Source organism: Periplaneta americana, chromosome 2, assembly GCF_040183065.1.
Source record: "Periplaneta americana isolate PAMFEO1 chromosome 2, P.americana_PAMFEO1_priV1, whole genome shotgun sequence".
NCBI classification, from domain to species: Eukaryota; Metazoa; Arthropoda; class Insecta; order Blattodea; family Blattidae; genus Periplaneta; species Periplaneta americana.
In genome coordinates, this window is record NC_091118.1 from 152,333,761 (window position 1) to 152,352,924 (window position 19,164).

The 19,164-nt window shown below is 33.2% G+C and overlaps 2 long non-coding RNA genes across 3 annotated transcripts in view; one reads left to right on the top strand and one right to left on the bottom strand.

The window, feature by feature from the left end:
• Positions 1-19,164, top strand: part of LOC138694710 (uncharacterized) — a 680,210-nt gene that overhangs the window by 136,268 nt on the left and 524,778 nt on the right. The window lies entirely within an intron of this gene.
• The window catches only part of LOC138695311 (uncharacterized), a 55,764-nt gene continuing 47,926 nt past the window's right edge, over positions 11,327-19,164 (bottom strand). For both annotated transcript variants that reach the window (XR_011331126.1, XR_011331125.1), the window contains exons 2-3: positions 13,743-13,851; positions 11,327-11,892 (exon numbers count right to left, since the gene is read on the bottom strand). This is a non-coding gene — a long non-coding RNA (uncharacterized lncRNA). The remainder of the gene's footprint in view (positions 11,893-13,742; positions 13,852-19,164) is intronic.

The window sequence follows — 19,164 nt, forward strand, 5'->3', positions numbered from 1 at the left end:
GATTACAGAGATGACTATGCGGAAAATTTTAGGGCGGAGATAACGACAATCATGATAAGGACTTTGAATAATGAATAATTTGATGATAATAATAATATTATTGATTAAGATTATGGTTATAATGGATAATTTGATAATAATAGTATTATTGATTAAGATCATGGATATAATGGATCATTTGATAATAATAGTATTATTAAGGTCATGGATATAATGGATAATTTGATAATAATAGTATTATTAAGGTCATGGATATAATGGATAATTTGATAATAATAGTATTATTGATCAAGATTATGGTTATAATGGATAATTTGATAATAATAGTATTATTGATTAAGATTATGGATATAATGGACAATTTGATAATAATAGTATTATTGATTAAGATCATGGTTATAATGGATAATTTGATAATAATAGTATTATTAAGATCATGGATATAATGGATAATTTGATAATAATAGTATTATTGATTAAGATTATGGTTATAATGGATAATTTGATAATAATAGTATTAAGCTTATTGATTAAAATCATGGATATAATGGATAATTTTATAATAATAGAATTATTGATTAATGTCATGGTTATAATAAATAATTTGATAATAATAGTATTATTAAGATCATGGATATAATGGATAATTTTATAATAGTAGTATTATTGATTAAGATTATGGTTATAATGAATAATTTAATAATAATAATAATAATAATAATAATAATAATAATAATAATAATAATAGTAGTATTATTGATTAAAATCATTGATATAATGGATAATTTGATAATAATAGTATTATTGATTAAGATTATAGTTGTAATGAATAATTTAATAATAATAGTGTTACTGATTAATATCATGATTATAATGGATAATTTGATAATAATAGTATTATTAATAAGAACATGGATATAATGGATAATTTTATAATAATAGTATTATTGATTAAGATTATGGTTATAATGAATAATTAATAACAATAATAGTATTATTGATTAAAATCATGGATATAATGGATAATTTTATAATAATAATTAATATTATTGATTAAGATTATGGTTATAATGAATAATTTAATAATAATTGTATTATTGATTAATATCATGGTTATAATGGATAACTTGACAATAACAATATTATTGATTCAGATCATAGTTATAATGGATAATTCGACAATAATATCATTGATTAAGATCATGGTTATAATAGATAATTCGATAATAACAATATTATTGATGAAGATCATTACTATAACGGATAATTTGATGGCAATATGATTAAGATCAAGATTTTCTGGATAATTTGATGGCAAAAATATAATGATTAAGATCAAGATTACGATGAATAATTTTGCGCCACAATATGATTAGGATCAAGATTATGATGTAGGCCTGTAATTTGATGATAACTTTGTGATTATTAAGTTCATGATTATGGACGATAATTTGATTAGAATAATGATTAAATTCGTGCTTGTAACGGATAGGCCTAATTTAATGACATCATGATGGTTGAGTTAAATCTATAATTATTATTATGATGGATAATTATACGTAAAAATGTGATGAAGTTCGTGATGATAAAGTATAATCTGATGGCAGTATGACGATTAATATGAAGATTATGATGGATAATATGACAACAATATGATGATTAAGATAGAGATTATGATGGACAATTGATAACAGATAATGATGGTTAATTTGATAACAACAGTGACATACTTAAGAAAAAATACAATGGATAATTTCATCACAACAATATGATGATTAAGGTCAAGATTGTGATGGATAATTTGATGATAATATGATGATTGATGCTGTGGGAAATAAACTGTGTGAGGTACAAGCCGGTAGGCCATTTATCTTACTCCGTTTTTGTCGTTCCATTGACAGATAATAATAATAATAATAATAATAATAATGATAATAATAATAATAATAATAATAATAATAATAATAATCCGTGGCACTATAGCCCTTGAAGGTTCCATACCGAACAGCTGGCTGCTGGCCTCATGTTCACATGCCTAAACAGAGGTGGACGATCATCCAACCAGAATGGAGGTATCGTGTGGTTAGCATGATGATTCCCCCAGCCATTATAGCTGGCTTTCGCAACCGGATTTCGCCGCCTATCGTAGCTCCCCAAGTGCATCACGATGCTAGGTGGGCACTGGCCGAAATTTTATGAGAAAATTTCTTCCCCTTTGAGGACTCGAACCAGCGCGCATTCCATAACACGAGTCTTAGGCAGGATGCCTTAGATCACGACGCCATGGCACGGGACTCCATTGACAGAACGTATAATTTTTAAATTAAAAAGCCGAAAATGGACTGCCCTAAAAGGTAATTTTGGGCTGCCGAGATATGAAGATCAGAGAGAGCTATCAAGATCCGAGAGTTGGTTTAGTGAGAACAGGAGTATCCTGAGAAAAACCTATCCCAAAATCGTCTTTGTGCAACAAAAATCTCTCTTCATTTCTCCGGGATATGAACTCAGAGTGGAATATTCGTGTACTGTAAGTTAAAACTCATTCCTGGTAACAAGCAATGTTTAAGAAATCTGGCAATTTTCTCTATAGAACTCTCCATTTCCATTCTGTTTCTTTATTAAAAGCAGACTAGACAGTTGTTTTATTCACAAGTTCTTTTTTCCCCGCAAAATCGTTTGAGTGTTTCCGAAACATCTTAACTTCCCATGGGATGGACGGGCATGCATAATCCATAGAATGATACTGCAGGTACGCTTGTGACGTCTGAACCTCTTCCCCCCGTCTCGCTCTTTTCATACTACATAGCATATACGAGAGGGACAATGATGCATGGTAGTCCATTACTCTGCAAGCCAAAATATCATTAATCTTCTTTTCCTTTCCTCAATGTAGCAAATCTTGTGATAGGTCAGTTAACAGCATTGTACTACGGACACACACTTTACAGATGATAAGTATAGCGTTCGTGTATCTCCTTCCGTCCATATATATTTAAATATAGCCCGAAAAAATATTTTAAATATATTATATATTTACTACAGTCTTGTTTGCAGATGACCAGGTTCTAATGGCAAACTCCGAAGACAGCCTACAGACAAATGTTATTAGGCTACATTAAATAGAATATTACAGATGTATAATATGAAAATTTCTACTAGAAAGACAAAATCAATGGCCATGCATGGAAAGAATCAACGCTTAGAAATAATAGAACAGGTTCATGCATTTAAGTATCTTGGCTGTGCATTCCAATCTTCAACAGAGAAAATTCTCTTTAAAATATGTGACTGGTTCTCAGTCAATAAATTAGTATTAAATTGTAACAAAACTAACATAATTCACTTTAAATCCTGTCCAAATTCAACCTCGCAAATTTCTAGCGCAATAATTAATAATAGACCCCCTATTAGAAACAACAACAACCAAATTTCTTGGCTTAAAAATCGATGTGTTAAATTGGAAAAATCATATTATAGAAATTACCTCCAAACTGAATTCAGCTTGTTTTGCTATTAGATCTATGCAAAAGATAGTAAATATCAATACCTTAAAAACAATATACTTTGCATACTTCCACTCGGTAATGAGTTTTGGAATAATATTCTGGGAAAATTCCACAGATAGTAACAATATATTTCTATTACAAAAAAGAGTAATTAGAATAATAGTAGGTGCCAAATCTAGGGAATCGTGTAGGGTTATTTTCAAAAAACCACAAATAATGCCCATGGCTTGTCAGTATATCTTTTCATTAATAATCTTCCTCGTATGTAATCGTGAAAACTTTGTAACTAATTCAACAGTTCATAGCATAAATACACGTCAAAAAAAATGACTTTCATACTCCATCGGCAAGTCTATCGTGCTATCAAAAAGGAGTGCGTTATATGGCAGTAAAAATGTTTAATAGCCTCCCTATCGAAAAAAAAAAAATGAAACTCAAACATAAAATTATTTAGATCCATATTAAAGAAGTACCTAATTTCTCACGCCTTCTATTCTGTAGGTGAATTCATGACATTCAATAACACTTCATGAAATTGATAATAAAACTTAGTGTTGTACTAGTAGACTATATTGTAATTCTCGTCTAAGTTATGTATATTTCATCTAGACTGTGACTATAAATTAAGATTTTATAATAGTATTAAGTTTTTTGACTTGTTCCATATTCTAGCTGTAAGAATGTATGAATACCATGGAATGTTAATAAATACAATACAATACTATTTCAGCATTTACATTTCATGCTGATCTAGAAGAAAATATCCAAAAATACAATAAATTCAATGGATGTAAAAACAGGTATTTCTGAAAGAATATGAGACAAGATCTAAAAATCAGGATGCATAACATTATATCAAAACCGGCCCTTCGCTATAGAAGTGAAACATGGGTGCTAAGACAACAAGATCGAAAAAGAATAGAAGCATCAGAAATGAGGTTCCTAAGACACACCCTGGGAGTCGCATTGAGGATAGAATGAGAAGCGAAGACATACGGAAAGAACTTAAAACAACAAATATGGTCGAAGAAATTCATACCTATCAACAACAGTGGTATATGCATGTACAACGGATGTCCCCTGATCGTTTCCCACGGCAAGCATGTTTTTATCAACCCCAAGGCAGACGAGATATTGGTCGGCCACAAACAAGATGGACTTCGCAGTTCCATTGGTCTCGGAACGGGATTTACCCATCCTTGATAATAGTAATAATAATAATAATAATAATAATAATAATAATAATAATAATAATAATAATAATAATGGTAATAATAATAATAATAATAATAATAATAATAATAATAATGTTTTATTTTCGCTGGCAGAGTTAAGGCCATAAGGCCTTCTCTTCAACTCAACCAGCCTTAGTCTAATCAATACAATACATATTTAAATTACGATACACTACACTTAAAAGGTTCTCCAGCAATATTCTTCAGTTAAGTTTTAACGACTAGTAGACTACATATTTATTTAAATTTAGATAAACTTATAAGGTAAAGTAGTAACTTAATTTATGAGCTAATTTAATTCAATCAATTATAATTAATTTGAGATTTGAGATAGCTAGTAAAATGATGAAAATTAATTTAATATAAGCTTACTAGAAGTATGTTACATTTAAAATATATTTCTATAATGAGAATATTAATGTAATTGCCATTATAGGTTTTGTAAATCTATTTAGAGAAATTAATGATAATAATAAGAATGGACAGATGTTAGTTTAATTAGGCCCTATATGTAATAAATATTAATCAGCAATTAATTTGTTAAGTAAGAATTTATGTAATTTTGACCTAAATGAAGTTATTGTCCAACAACCCCTTACATCACTCGGTAGCGAGTTCCAGTTTCTAGCAACTGAAACTGTATAAGACGAAGAATATAAAGATGTCTTGTGGTATGGTATAATGAGTAATTTGTTATGATGAGATCTTGTACTTAGCTGATGATATGCGGATAAATTTTGAAAACGAGAAGCCAAATAGATTGGGGTAGCGGTGCGCAGAATTTGAAATAAGAGAACAAGAGAATGCAGGGCTCGTCGATCGCTTAGCCTTAGCCAAGACAGAGTTTGGAAAGACGGGGAAACATGATCATACTTACGAATATTACAAATATAACGGACGCACGCATTATGCACACGTTGTAGCCTGCTGCTCAAATTTGCATTTAGGTTACTTAATATAATAGGAAGAAGAAGAAGAAGAAGTATATTTTTCCTAACGTTTCGTTAAATGCAGGCTTAGTGATTGCAAAGGAGACAAATGTAGGTTAAAGGCTAACCAAATAATTACCGTAGAACCTGGAGTTGTACGTAATTAACCACAGATCCTGACAAAATTACATCTACTACATATAAATTAATTCTGAATGGATCATATGCGGAGTCTAAGAGGAAGACAGAAAATAGCAAAGATTGGAGTTTGCAGTGAAAGACCAGCGATTCCCATAAGAAGAAAAATAAAATTGTGTACATATGAGAATATATTATATTTTGAGCACATCAGCTTCCCCTACGTTTCTTATTCATAAGTAGGAAAGCCCAGATCACATATAGATTGATCATTCCTAAATTAAAATCGGTTGCACTTTGAACAGAACAACCGCCACGATCGCCACCCGTCCGCCGTAAATGAACACGAGATGGCAGTACAGTCGCTAATGCAATTCAAATGGGAGTTATGACGTGACTCCTTATGTAACAACTAGATGGCAGCATAGTAAACCTGACAAAAGTTGTTACCTTCAAAGCCTATAACGCCGAGCAATCTGGGTATATATGATCTGGGAGGAAAGTAAACAGTAATAAGTATGATTCAATTTATAGAGTAGCTTAATAATATCAGCTTCTCCTGTAGTTCTTATTCTCAAAAAGGAAAATTACAGATAAGTAGTAAAATCTAGACTCTGATTTTCAGAGACATAAGTTGTCACAGAAATCGCAAGAACTCTCCTCAATAATCAACAGAAAAGAACAATATATTTGGAAAACTCAGGTTTTTAATTGTGAAACGTAAATAGAGAGAAAGATAGAGTGAATAACACGTTTAACTTCTTTTTTTAATATCGACTTTCAGGGCTATTACATTTTGTATTCTTGGTAGAGAAAAATAAATTGTATAATTGAAGAGTTTTTTGAAAAAAAAAAATAGTCCAAAAACATAAACTTTCAGGAGAAACAAAAAACTATATGGCATGGGCGTTGTTGACACTTCAAGTATGAAATTCATTATGCTATTTCTTAAGGTAGTGTAGAAACTTGGGACAGCTGAAGTACATTTACAATTTAAATTCCATCATAGAAATACGTGTGTAAACGTATGTAACTGTGGACAGAGTAAGCCATAAGGCCTTCTCTTCCACTCAACCAGCCTTAATCAATACAATAGTGTCATACATATTTAAATTATAAATATTTACAATACACTAAAGATTGTCCAGCAATATTCTTTAGTTAAATTTTAACGACTAATATATGCTTATTTAATTTGAGATAAAGTCTATACGAAAAAGTAATAACTTAATTTATGAACTAATGTAATTCAGTTCAGTCTATATGTTATATATAAATAATTATAATTAAGTTGAGATAGCTATGGTGGTTTTAAGAAAAAAATACTCTGTTGTGGCTGAAGTGTGCCTCTCCTTTAAGCTTCTTTTTCTTTATTATATCCTGTTTCTTCTCCCCTCGTTGCTTACGTTTCTTCTATGGTTTTGCTTCTGCGCCTAAAGGTGACTCCATAACTAATACAACAATTCACGTACCAAAGTATTTTTCTCTGAGGTGACTTTTGCTGCGTAAGTAAGAAGCAGTACTGCCAATCTACTGGAGTTTAAAATTGCATGGATACATGCTTCAAAATGATATGTTATTTGTTTTATTTGTGTACATAACTATTAGCAGTAATGCGTATGTATTTATTCACACTGCAAAAGGGTAAATACCCGGTGGCAGTGGTAACTAATTACACTGAATAATGGCAATTAATAATCTACACAATTAATAAAAAAATTAATAATAATACTAATAATAATAATTAACACTAATATACTAATTCATAGTAGTAATAATAATAATAATAATAATAATAATAATAATAATAATCATCCTAAATTAAATTATATGAATGGGAGATTTGTAAATGCTATCATCGTCTTGGCTGGACTATGACTGTTTTCACAAAAAGAAAAAGTATTTGGTCTATAGTTGTTTTATGAAAACCACTGAAAATTACCACTCCTGTAACATAGACCTAAGGTGTTTTTTCTCCTAACAACTAATTCAGTACATGGGCGCTATAATACGCTCACCATAGTCGTATGCTTAATATCTGAAATTTGCATTTTTTGGACTATGGTTCTTTAAAAAAAAACTTCAATTGTACTCCTATATTATATAGGGATATTTGTTTTTCACGCACTTTCGTCCACAATTTCAATCTTTATGAGTATGTATGTATGTATGTATGTATGTATGTATGTATGTATGTATGTATGTATGTATGTATGTATGTATGTATGTATGTATGTATGTATGTATGTATGTATGTATGTATTTATTTATTAACACTACAATTGGGTATACACCCGGTGGCAGTGTATATAATATACAATATTACCATTACAATAATACAATAATTACAGCAATAAAAAATAAAATAAACGTAAATTTACTTCTAACTATAAATAAATAGATGCAATAAACTTAGGACTATAAATAAAAACTATGCTATAATAACGCCTACAATAAGCAAAAGTAAACCAAACCTATTTCACCCAACTATTACCAATTTAAGTAATTACAATCATCTTAATTAATTACATAACGACTTAATTAATTACATGACACAACTTAGTTACACTGCACCCTTTTTCTTTTCCCTTTCTAATTGTTTCCTAAGGTCCTTAAATTAAGTGAATAAAATATTTTTAAACAAATACTGAAATGAGATACTAACGACTGCATCGATTAGGCTTCAAATTTCATATAAAATATCTTATTCCAATGAAATAGTGGCTGCAGACACCAAGAGAATCTACTTTCCGTACTGGAAGTGCGATATTTTTCAATGAGTCTACAAGCGAACTTGTTTTATTGACTGAGGCGACTCCAGAGAGGACAAGAAAACCTTCTTAAATTACGCTTCTCTACTCTTAAAAACAAGTTGAGTAATCGCGCGCACTTGACATACAACACAAATAAAGATATACAGCATTTACGTTATCCCATCATTGCAATTACGTCATCAGTAAAACCATTTCGGTGTCTCGTGTTTCTGGTCTAAAGACCGCACTGAGATCTTGCAGTCTGAACTAGTTTTATTTTGCAACTGTGTAGCATGTTGGCGCTAATGGTGTTTATTTTGTTACTTCTATGTTGGCGAAGCGTTATTCGAACGCTAGAACAGTGGCGTATACTGGTTGAAGGGTTTGGGCTACCACTGACCCTATTATTGCACAAAATATATTTTAAAATCCCTATAATAAAATTCCTTACATATTTATGTGAATTCCAGACGTCTTGATTGGGATGAAAATACGTTGATGACTTCGTCCTTGAAATTACAGTTGGGCCACTTGCAAAGTTTCTGTAGAAATGACTTTTCAATGGATATTAGTGCCAAGCCGGATAAACGTTCTTGTGTATGAGTTGATCTACAGTAGGATTTTATTCCCTTCAACGCAGAAAATGTTCTTTCTACCGATGCTGACGTAGCTGGTATTGTCACAATTAATGTTGCCAATTTAAGGACTTCAGGAATAACTTGGTTCAGCTGGTTTTCATATATGGCAGATAATATTTCATGGATAGGTTTGTTCGAAAAATCAAAGACTTCTGCTGAATATATTACACTTAATTAATTTTTCAAACGTACTTGATCAAAGTGACTGTTATAGGACTGAAATAATTTGTTTAGTGCCTCATTCGGGAAGTTTTCTCTATAAGCAGAACATTTTTGAGAATCTAGAAGATGTGTGAACTGAAGCTTTCCATAGCTAATCAGAAAATCTGTCAGTAATTTCCATGTGCATACGATCTAGTATGCTATAGTATAGCTGCCTGTATTTCAATTCATCATCTCCTTTTCTTCGCTTTAATGGTGGTTCCATTGTATTGCCTGAAGAATTTTCATTTTCCATATTACTCCATATGGACGGAAGCCCACTACGTCTGAACTCGGATATAGTATTTTTTTTAACTTTGATACCGCTTGCAAGTAGTATGCTATGTCTAGACTTTTTGTCTGAAGAATATTGTAGAGCACATCTGTATGTGCGAACACTCTAGCATAAGACTTCAAGAAGAAATATATTCTGAAACTGTGTGAAAAAATTCAAATATCCTTGAGCCTGCACAATTACAGCATCATCCCAGTTTTCTTCACAGTCATTACAAATGATATTTTCAAAGAAAGCAGTCAGTTGTTCTCTGTATTCCTTTACTGTATTTACAAGCCGAGATGTAAAATTCAATCTAGTTGGTGCTACTTTCGGGAGTTTCTTGTTCATAAATTCCTTGAGTTTTCTGATCTTTTAGGAGATGATGAGAAAAATGCAGCTAAACCCGACAGTGTTTTGAAAAAAATGCGGCATTCTGGAATGGATGAAGTAGTTTGTTGCAAAACTAAATTGAGAACATGGCTGTAACAATGGACAAATAGTGCTTGAGGATACTTTTCTTGAACTTTTGTTTTTAAGCCATTAATATTTCCCGCCATAACTGAAGCACCATCGTATGTCTGTGCAATTAACTTATTGCCGACATTGTATTCTGCTATAACACCTTCCACATGCTGAAAAAAGCAGCAGCAGTTTTGTCCGAACTGACATTTGTGAATCCTATAAACCGTTCTTGAACATTGGCAGTACTGTCGACGTATCTTAAAATAGTGGACAATTGACTCTGATTAGAGCAGTAACTTGTTTCATCAACAACAATGGCCACAAAAGGTTTTATGTTCTTTATCATAACCCCACTTATAGCAAATATTAAGTCATTCTGAATTGCGACAGAAGTACCACTAAATACTGTTGAACTCTCAAGATGATTGGCCAGTAAATGGTCAAATTCACTTAAGGAACTTAAATATTCAATATAATTTCCTATATTGTCTGATTCCACACTCTTGTTATGACCCCGAAAAGCCAATTCTTGTTTTCCTAGAAAGCAGATTGCGTTAATAAGATGCAGTAAAATCTCCCGATTTTTTTTTTCACAAGAGCATTGTGTTGGTTGATGTGTAGAGCTTTTTGCTTATCTAGCTGTAAATCAATTCTTGTCTTCCCAAAGTTTGCAAAATTCATGCTACTACAAATATGAGCTTTTGATTTGTCGTATTCTAGGACTGCCGTTCGAAGGGAGTTCATATTAGAAAACCCCTCTTTTGACCACGCATTAGTTTCGCGGCTAAATAACAAACATGGCCAGCAAAATAGTTTAGACAGTTTAGAAGTACCACACAACCAATTCCACTTACCATATGATGTTGAAGTGAAATGGCGTGTGTAGTCTCGCTGTTTTTCTTTTACGTCCATGGACAAATTTAACTCAGGAGTTGGTCTTTCCATTTTCACAATTTCAACTGTCTCGTTGTTATGTACGACGGTTTAAAGGCATTTTTAATAAACCTTCTATTACACAGTCATTTTCAACACAAACGTCTCCAGAAACTTGTTCTGCCATATTTGTCACAATATCACTTAATTGGGAAATTAAAAACTTAATAATTCACAATTAATATAACTCTTAGACACTCGAACAAATCACAGATTTAAAATAATGCACTGCACGAACACAATCACATTCAATTGCTAGCGTACTAAGCGTATTGCTGCTCGCGCCTGCGAAGAAACCGATCACGAGAGCGGCAACTCGCCCGCCTACAGTGCACGATGGAAACAGAAGGGATATGGGGGGGGAGACGGGCAGTTGTGCGAAGGACAGCGTGAGCGAAACGGTCACAGGCTACCTAACGTAGCAAGCGGTTTCTCCAGCGATGCCGCCTTGACAACTTGTTTCTTTTCGAGAGCAGAGAGCGCATATAAATCTAACAATTACTTTAATTTTAATTACTATGGTAAAACTAATAATACAAAATTATTACATTATGTTATATTATAAACTTTTTCTTTTGTAATTTCCTTGGGCTACCGCCGGTAGCCCCGGTAGTCCGCAAAATACGCCCCTGCGCTAGAGCGTTGACTTTCCACATTGAAGACATAAGTTAGATTCAAATACCGATAGTTCAAGTGCAACTTGTGTTGATAGAAGACTGATTTTGGGTACGAAATGTCGAGGTACTCCGTTTCTCTGGCCTCATTTTGCAGTTATCCATCGCCTCGTCGGCGCCAAAGATCCCGGGTTCTATACCCGACCCTGGAACAGTTTTTCCCTTGAAATTATTTGAGTCAGCTTTACAAGAAGCTATAACTGAAAGCTAGTTTTGTTCATTACCAAGTATTGCGACAAGTTTAGTGACATATCACAATGTAACAGTATTTGGTTCGTTACTTTGATGCGTGTAGATAAATTATGTTAGATTGAAAATTCTGAAGGTTCTAATTGACAATTAGTGACTTTTTTATATTACAGCTTATTCCGTTTATTATTCTAAGGCAGCAGTGGCGAAAATGTGATCGTGCGCCGAGCCACTGTGTAACCTGCAACGTGCATAACACCTATGGAGGGAAGCGGACACCCAAAGGGGAAGTGAAGCAACTGTCTGACTTATTAACGGGTTTTCATTTTCCTTACGTCAAGCACTTAAATATAATTTTATACTACAGTATAAAATTACAAACTAATGTTTAATACGTGTAACGAAGAAGAAATTAATAAGAAAACATGGGACACATTATCACAACCTAAAATTAACTATCTTCAGAATGTCTCTGCGGCAGAGTTTCAAAATCAGGAATTATGTCACTTACTGCCAGTCGTAGTTGATCACGAAGGTATTTGTCTGTCAGTCGTGATCTAAATTTGGTTTTTACTATTTTCATTGTTGAAAATAATTTTTCACAAACGTAAGTTGTAAAGTACATGGCTTCAACAGAGTAAGCGAAAGAACGAAGCTTCGGATATTTATTTTTTGGCAAAGATTTGAAAAGTTCAACATTTGTCAAGTCCTTACATCTAGCTTTCATTTAACATCACGTTGTAAATCTGTGCGTTTAAATTGAAGATCTAACCGCATTATTCGTACATCTGCTGAAAAAGGCCGACGTACAGAGATGATGATGATGATGATGATGATGATGATAAAATAATAACTTAAATGCATATAGAGTGTTAGTTGGGAGACCGTAGGGGAAAATACCTTTGGGGATGCCGAGGCGTAGATGGGAGGATAATATTAAAATTGATTTGAGGGAGGTGGGATATGATGATAGTGGATTAATCTTGCTCAGGATAGGGACCGATGGCGGGCTTATGTGAGGGCGGTAATGAACCTACGGGTTCCTTAAAACCATTTCTATATATGTAATAGTAATAATAATAATAACAACACAACCTTTTAATGTTTCATGAGTGACATTTAGTATAATGCCGTTTTATGATATACAACCGTTTTCCTCGTAATACTTGTGAACAAATCATATATTTAATATTCTCATCATATTGGCAGCAAAAATAATGCGTCCTCCCATCCTACTTGAAACTTTAGTTTTTGTAGAGGTACATGGTTTCGAGGGAGACGTTACGACGATACATCACTCGCAGGTCAGAGACAAATACAAATGGAACGGAGTTTGACTCCAGTGAGTGAGAGGGTGGGGGTTGGAGGAGGTAGGAAGCAAGAGAAATGCATAGCTATCATTGCGAACCACAATGTGCTCGCGAGTCACATTTTCGCCAAGGCTGTTCTAAGGCCGTGGATCATTGGCACAAAGACAAATTTGGTACTACCCGACTGTACAAATTTATTGTGCTGGATTGTTGACATAGTAGGTCTGCGTTACTACTCTTCATTCGGTAGAGATAACTTATAGTCCAAGTTCTCATAACTTAATAGTTTCTGTACGAAATTCTTATCTCTAGTAATAAAAAAATATATAACTGAATTTCGCTGAGCTCTGTAAACATTTATAAATCGGTGATGCGAAATTTTTGGATTTTAGTAAGATCCAACATTTCGACGATAAGTGTCGGTTGTTTCATTAGGGAACTTGTGGAAAGGGAAATTTGTAGTGAAGGAAGTGCGATTTTTTTCGCAAAGGACTTACCATCATTGCCGCTAAGGTCTCTGCTTTGTGGACAGTCTCTTGAATTCGACGTCACATTGAGAGTACAGACGTCTCTTCAGGACAATGCGTCTTGGGAACGCAGAGGTCACTAAGGGACAAAACAGAAAATACGTTATAAAAATCCGAGAGCAAGCATAATAGATCAATAGATTTGCAGTATATCTCACATTACAGGGTTTTCGTTGCTATTAAAAATTTTACTATCTCCGTCGAGAACTGAACCAAAGAACTTCAGATGTAATAGCATGTGCTGTAACAATCCAAGCTCAGAACAATGAAAGAATTGGCGAGTTTCGAAATCTGACCTCAGAGCGTGATCTTCAGCTGTAAAGCATGTAGCAGTCGCCTTTTGTTTGACCGGTTAACGCGAATCGCCTTGTGATTTTATACGATGCTTGATGCTAGCCAATACAAGACACTGGCAATTTCTTTAAGAACGGTTGTACCGCAAGGTAATAGGAGTGGACTGAGTCTCCAATTTCTAAAACGGTTCTGCCGACTGCTCATAAAACTGAGTAATAAAAAAGTAATTTCTGGCAGAAAGATGTATTCCATTTATTATCCAATTATGTCTCTGTCGGGTTTTTTGTTCGTTTCTGCAATCGGCATCTGCACGATTGATGTTGATGGTGATGAATGCAGCAGGTCTCAGCGAGGTATATGAAATTCTCTTCGGTCTGCTGGTTCACAACCTGTGGGGTCATTAATGTTGTTCCTATCGCACTTTATGATCTATATTCTGACGTTTAAATCTAACGGAAAAGAACAATGTGTGTGGTTTATAATAGGCATAGGCCTATCTATATGTATAGGCTACAGAGTGTTTCAGTAATTTTGTTAGAAAGCTTTAGGGGTAGTAGACGAGATTAATATGAACAATTTTTATAAAGGAATGGGTATACGGAGAATTCCCTTTGGTAGTTACAAGCTTTGATGTGTGTGTGATAACCGATCTAAGGACGAGTAACATACAGTGAAACCTGCCTTTTCGGTCACTTCATTTAAACGGCCATCTGGCCAAAAAGCCAATTTTCTCTGGAACCAATTGGATTTTCCATAAGATCAATACAAACTCTCTCTTTATTTAGCGGCCACCTCATACGCCGGTCAGCGGCCTGGGTCTATTTGGATTGGAACGTGACTATAACGGTCACTGTCCAACAAAAAATCTTTTCACGGATACTGTCTGACCTATTTTTTCGATGGTTAGAGGACAGGAAGCAATAGCTAAGTGTACAACAGTACACCCTCCATATCTTGGGGTTAGTTGGTTACTGTTTTATGACTCTTTTGTCACTTTCCACTCTGATCCTGCACAGCTATAAATTCTTACTCGTTTTTTAAGAATTGAAACACGGACATTTTTTATTTCGTTTACGAATGGTTCAAGTGTGCGAGGGCGAAGAAATTGGCAATAAGTGGGCTTATGATTCAAGAGAAAGCTCTTGAAATTGCCAAAGAATTCAATGTAAGAAATTTTGTTGCTAGTAATGGGTGGTTAGAGTGCTTTAGAAAACGGCTAACATTGCATTTCGTTCTGTGTCTGGTGAAGAAGGTGACATTGCAACCAATGTTATTGAAGGATGGAAAAAATAGACTGCCTTCAATTCTTGCGGAATATCAACTCAGAGATATTTACAATGTTGACGAAACAGTTTTTTCTTCAGGGCTCTCCCTAACAAAATTTAAGTTTCAAGAAAAAAAGAGTATAAAGGGGGGAAGTTGGCAAAAGACAGAATAAACCTGCTCTTTTGTTTTAATGCTGCAGGAGAAAAAGAACTACTCTTAATGATAGGGAAATCATTAAAACCGAGATGTTTGAAAAATATTGACATGGGCTTATTGGAGGCGAAATGGACTGCCAACAATAAAGCTTGGACGACATCATCATTGTTTGAGAATTAGCTATGCGATTTCAATTCTAAGATTAAACGACAAAATCGCAATGTGATCCGTGAAATTGGCGTTTCTTCTCCCAAATACGACATCACACCTCCAGTCCCTTGATCAAGGTATGATCCAGTATTTAAACTGAGGTACCGCAAGCGAGTTTTGAAAAGCCTAGTTGCAAGAATGGAAGAGGCTGACATTAATATGCATGATTGTTGTACGCGCACAGTCCTAAAAAGTCAGTGAAATTCAGTATTTTCATGCTGATTCATAAAAAACCGCAACCTTAATCAAGCAGCCACCTGATAAAACGGCCATTTTACAAGGTAACTTCAGATGGCCGCTTTAGACAGGTTTCACTGTATTAGGGTCATGGTTAGGGCTAGGATTTTGATGACCTATAAATCGTGAAAAAAATTTCCTAAAACAATGCATTTATGACCTGAAAATCTTAAAAAAAAAAATGCCCTTAAAAATGCTCTAAAAATTCATCTTGGCTTAGTAGGAAAAGAGGTTTTGTACTACTTAATATTTATACTAGTAATTAAATTAAATTCTAGGCCTAGTACCAAAATTTTAGTTTATTTAATTTTACATAATTTTTTCTAAGTAGTACACTTTAATTAATTATTTTACCCGATGTAGTTTCCATGTAGTCCACCACAAGGCCGCTCTTATCCGGAACTAGCATGTATATTGAAGGGGTGGTTGGACTAATCCATTAGGTAGGATGTACTAGGTTAAAATGGTAATATTTATGTAGAAAAACGATTAAAATGTTATACAAAATAGAAAAACTATTAAAATATTATATAAAATAAATGGGTATTAATGGACAAAATATGTAGAGAAAATATCAAAGGAAATAAACATTATTTTACATTAATAATTGGGATTTATGGCCAAAATTAAATTAAAATGCCTCAAAAATGACAGAATAAAACAAAAAATGCTCTAATAAGTTGAAACAGGCAAAAAAATGCAAAAAATGCCCTAACAATATGTCTTAAAACGATTAAAATATTATACAAAATAAATGGGTATTAATGGACAAAATATGTAGAGAAAATATCAAAGGAAATAAACATTATTTTACATTAATAATTGAGATTTATGATCAAAATTAAATGAAAATGTCTAAAAAAAATGACCGAATAAAACAAAAAAATGTTCTTATGAGTTGAAACAGGCAAACAAATGCAAAAAATGCCCTAACAAATATGTCTTAAAACACTTAGTTTATGAAATAACATATAAATACGAAAACAACTATGTTTCTGGCTTACTAGAAAAAAGATGCAATTTCATCAAAAACCTAGTCCTAGTCACGGTAAAATAAATCGATTTGTTTTATTTCATGTATCATATAGAGGAAGAAGAGGCAAGTTCGTCATGCTAAGGAAATTTTGCATATATTAAAAATATTACACATATTAGGAACCTTAAATTAAATTATTTTCCTAACAGACAATAAGGAAAACAATATAAGTGTTATCATTGAAACAAAATGTTAAAAATAAGGGAGAAAAAATATTTCATCACTTAGTACAGTGGTGTCTAACCACCTGTGTTCAGAGCACTAGACAACTAGCAACGCATTTTTTATTTATCTCCATTTTACTCCACAGTATAGTGAACCTTACTGAAAATGCGTTGCTTGTAATATTTGCCCCGAATGCAGGCGGTTGGAAACCAATGACTAGAATTATCATAAGCTGAAACATTCTCTAATTCCTACAAATATCACAAATTAAGTTATCCTGAATATTTTCAGTGTCACAACACTCTTCATGAACCCACTGTTTACATTCGTGGCACATGATCATACAGGGTGATTCACGAGGATTTAACTAACGTCCCTTACGGAGCTTATTTCTGAAGACATTCTGAGCAAAAAATGTCATATAAACATTTGTCCTAATCTCAATATTTTCAGAAGTACACTAATTTGTTTGTAAAATACCATTATTCTTGAGTTTTAAGTAAGTTTAAGAGTAAAAGAATATTACAGATAAAGAATTAACTATTCAGGAGTATCATTATTTTCTTTAATTAGCTAGTATTCTGAGCTAAAGATATGTGAATTCCATAGTTGTTTCGTACAGAATTTTTTTTTCCAGATTTATAGCTACAAAATTACATTTTGTTATGCATTTATCACAACTATTGTTACAAATCACGCCACTCTTGTAAATTCTTTAACACTGGACATTAGGATGCATAATTAAACTGTAGGAAATGAAGTTCCTGAAGTCGTATGATTTGTAACAATTTTTGTGATAAGTACGTAAGAATGATGTCCGTTTTAGTTAAAAATTGAAAAAAATTTATCAGTACAAAGCAATTAACAACACATTTTTGACTTCAGAACACTAGTCAATTAAAGAAATGGTACTTCTAAATAGTTTTTCATGTATGTATTAATTCACACTGCAAATGGGTATATAGCCGGTGGCAGTAGTAACTAATTACACTCAATAATGACAATTAATAATAAACACAACTAATAAAAACAATAATTAATAATAATGATAAATAATAATAATAATAATAATAATAATAATAATAATAACAACAACGAGCATCCTAAATTAAATGAAGCATGATCACTTAAAATAATATTTAAAGTAAATCTAATTTGTATCTTAATCCTAAGTCCGAACTAAGACCCACGAGTGTGACGAGTGTTTATACCTGCACAAGTACCTTTCGGCACTACACTTATTTCGCTGTCAACTCACTCACTGCACTGATTCTATCCTGATTTCACTAACACTTCAAAACCATTTCAATACTTTGCACAGCCACTTCACTGACACAAACACACTTCACTTACACAATAGACTTCACTGACACTACACACTTCACTGACACAACACACTTCCTCACTGATAGAACACTTCAAATAACAAGATATCAATTACACCCTTTAAATAGTATCTATTAGTAAAGTCCTTAAGCCTATTTTTAAATACATTTTTGGTTATTGGTAAAGCCTTTAGTAAGTCTGCAGGTAAAGCATTCCAGTCTCTGATAGTACGATTGAGTAAAGAAAACTTTCCAGTGTCCGTCCTATGTCTTCTTTCCCTCAATTTATATGAGTGATCGTTCCTTGAAGAGTAATTTCGCGGCTGCAACCTATTTTTTATTTCTCTCCAGGCAGGCTCACCTCTGTATGCTTTGAACATTGCGCATAATCGAATTCGCGTTCTCCGGTCCGTGAGTGTGTCCCATTTTAATGGTGAATTATTACTACAACACTTGAGAGCCCGTTTTTGAATCTTTTCCAGTGTCTTAATATGTTCTAATCTGTAAGGATTACAACATCCAGCACCATATTCAATTACTGGACAAACTAGTGATTTATATGCAATCTCTCTGGATTTATCAGAGCCTTTTCTTAGTACCCTCATCACAAAGTGTAACGCCCTCCATGCCTTTCCCGCTGTGTCAGTAACGTGTTCGCCCCAGCCGAGATCGCTGCTAAATTTTATTCCTAGGTATTTACATT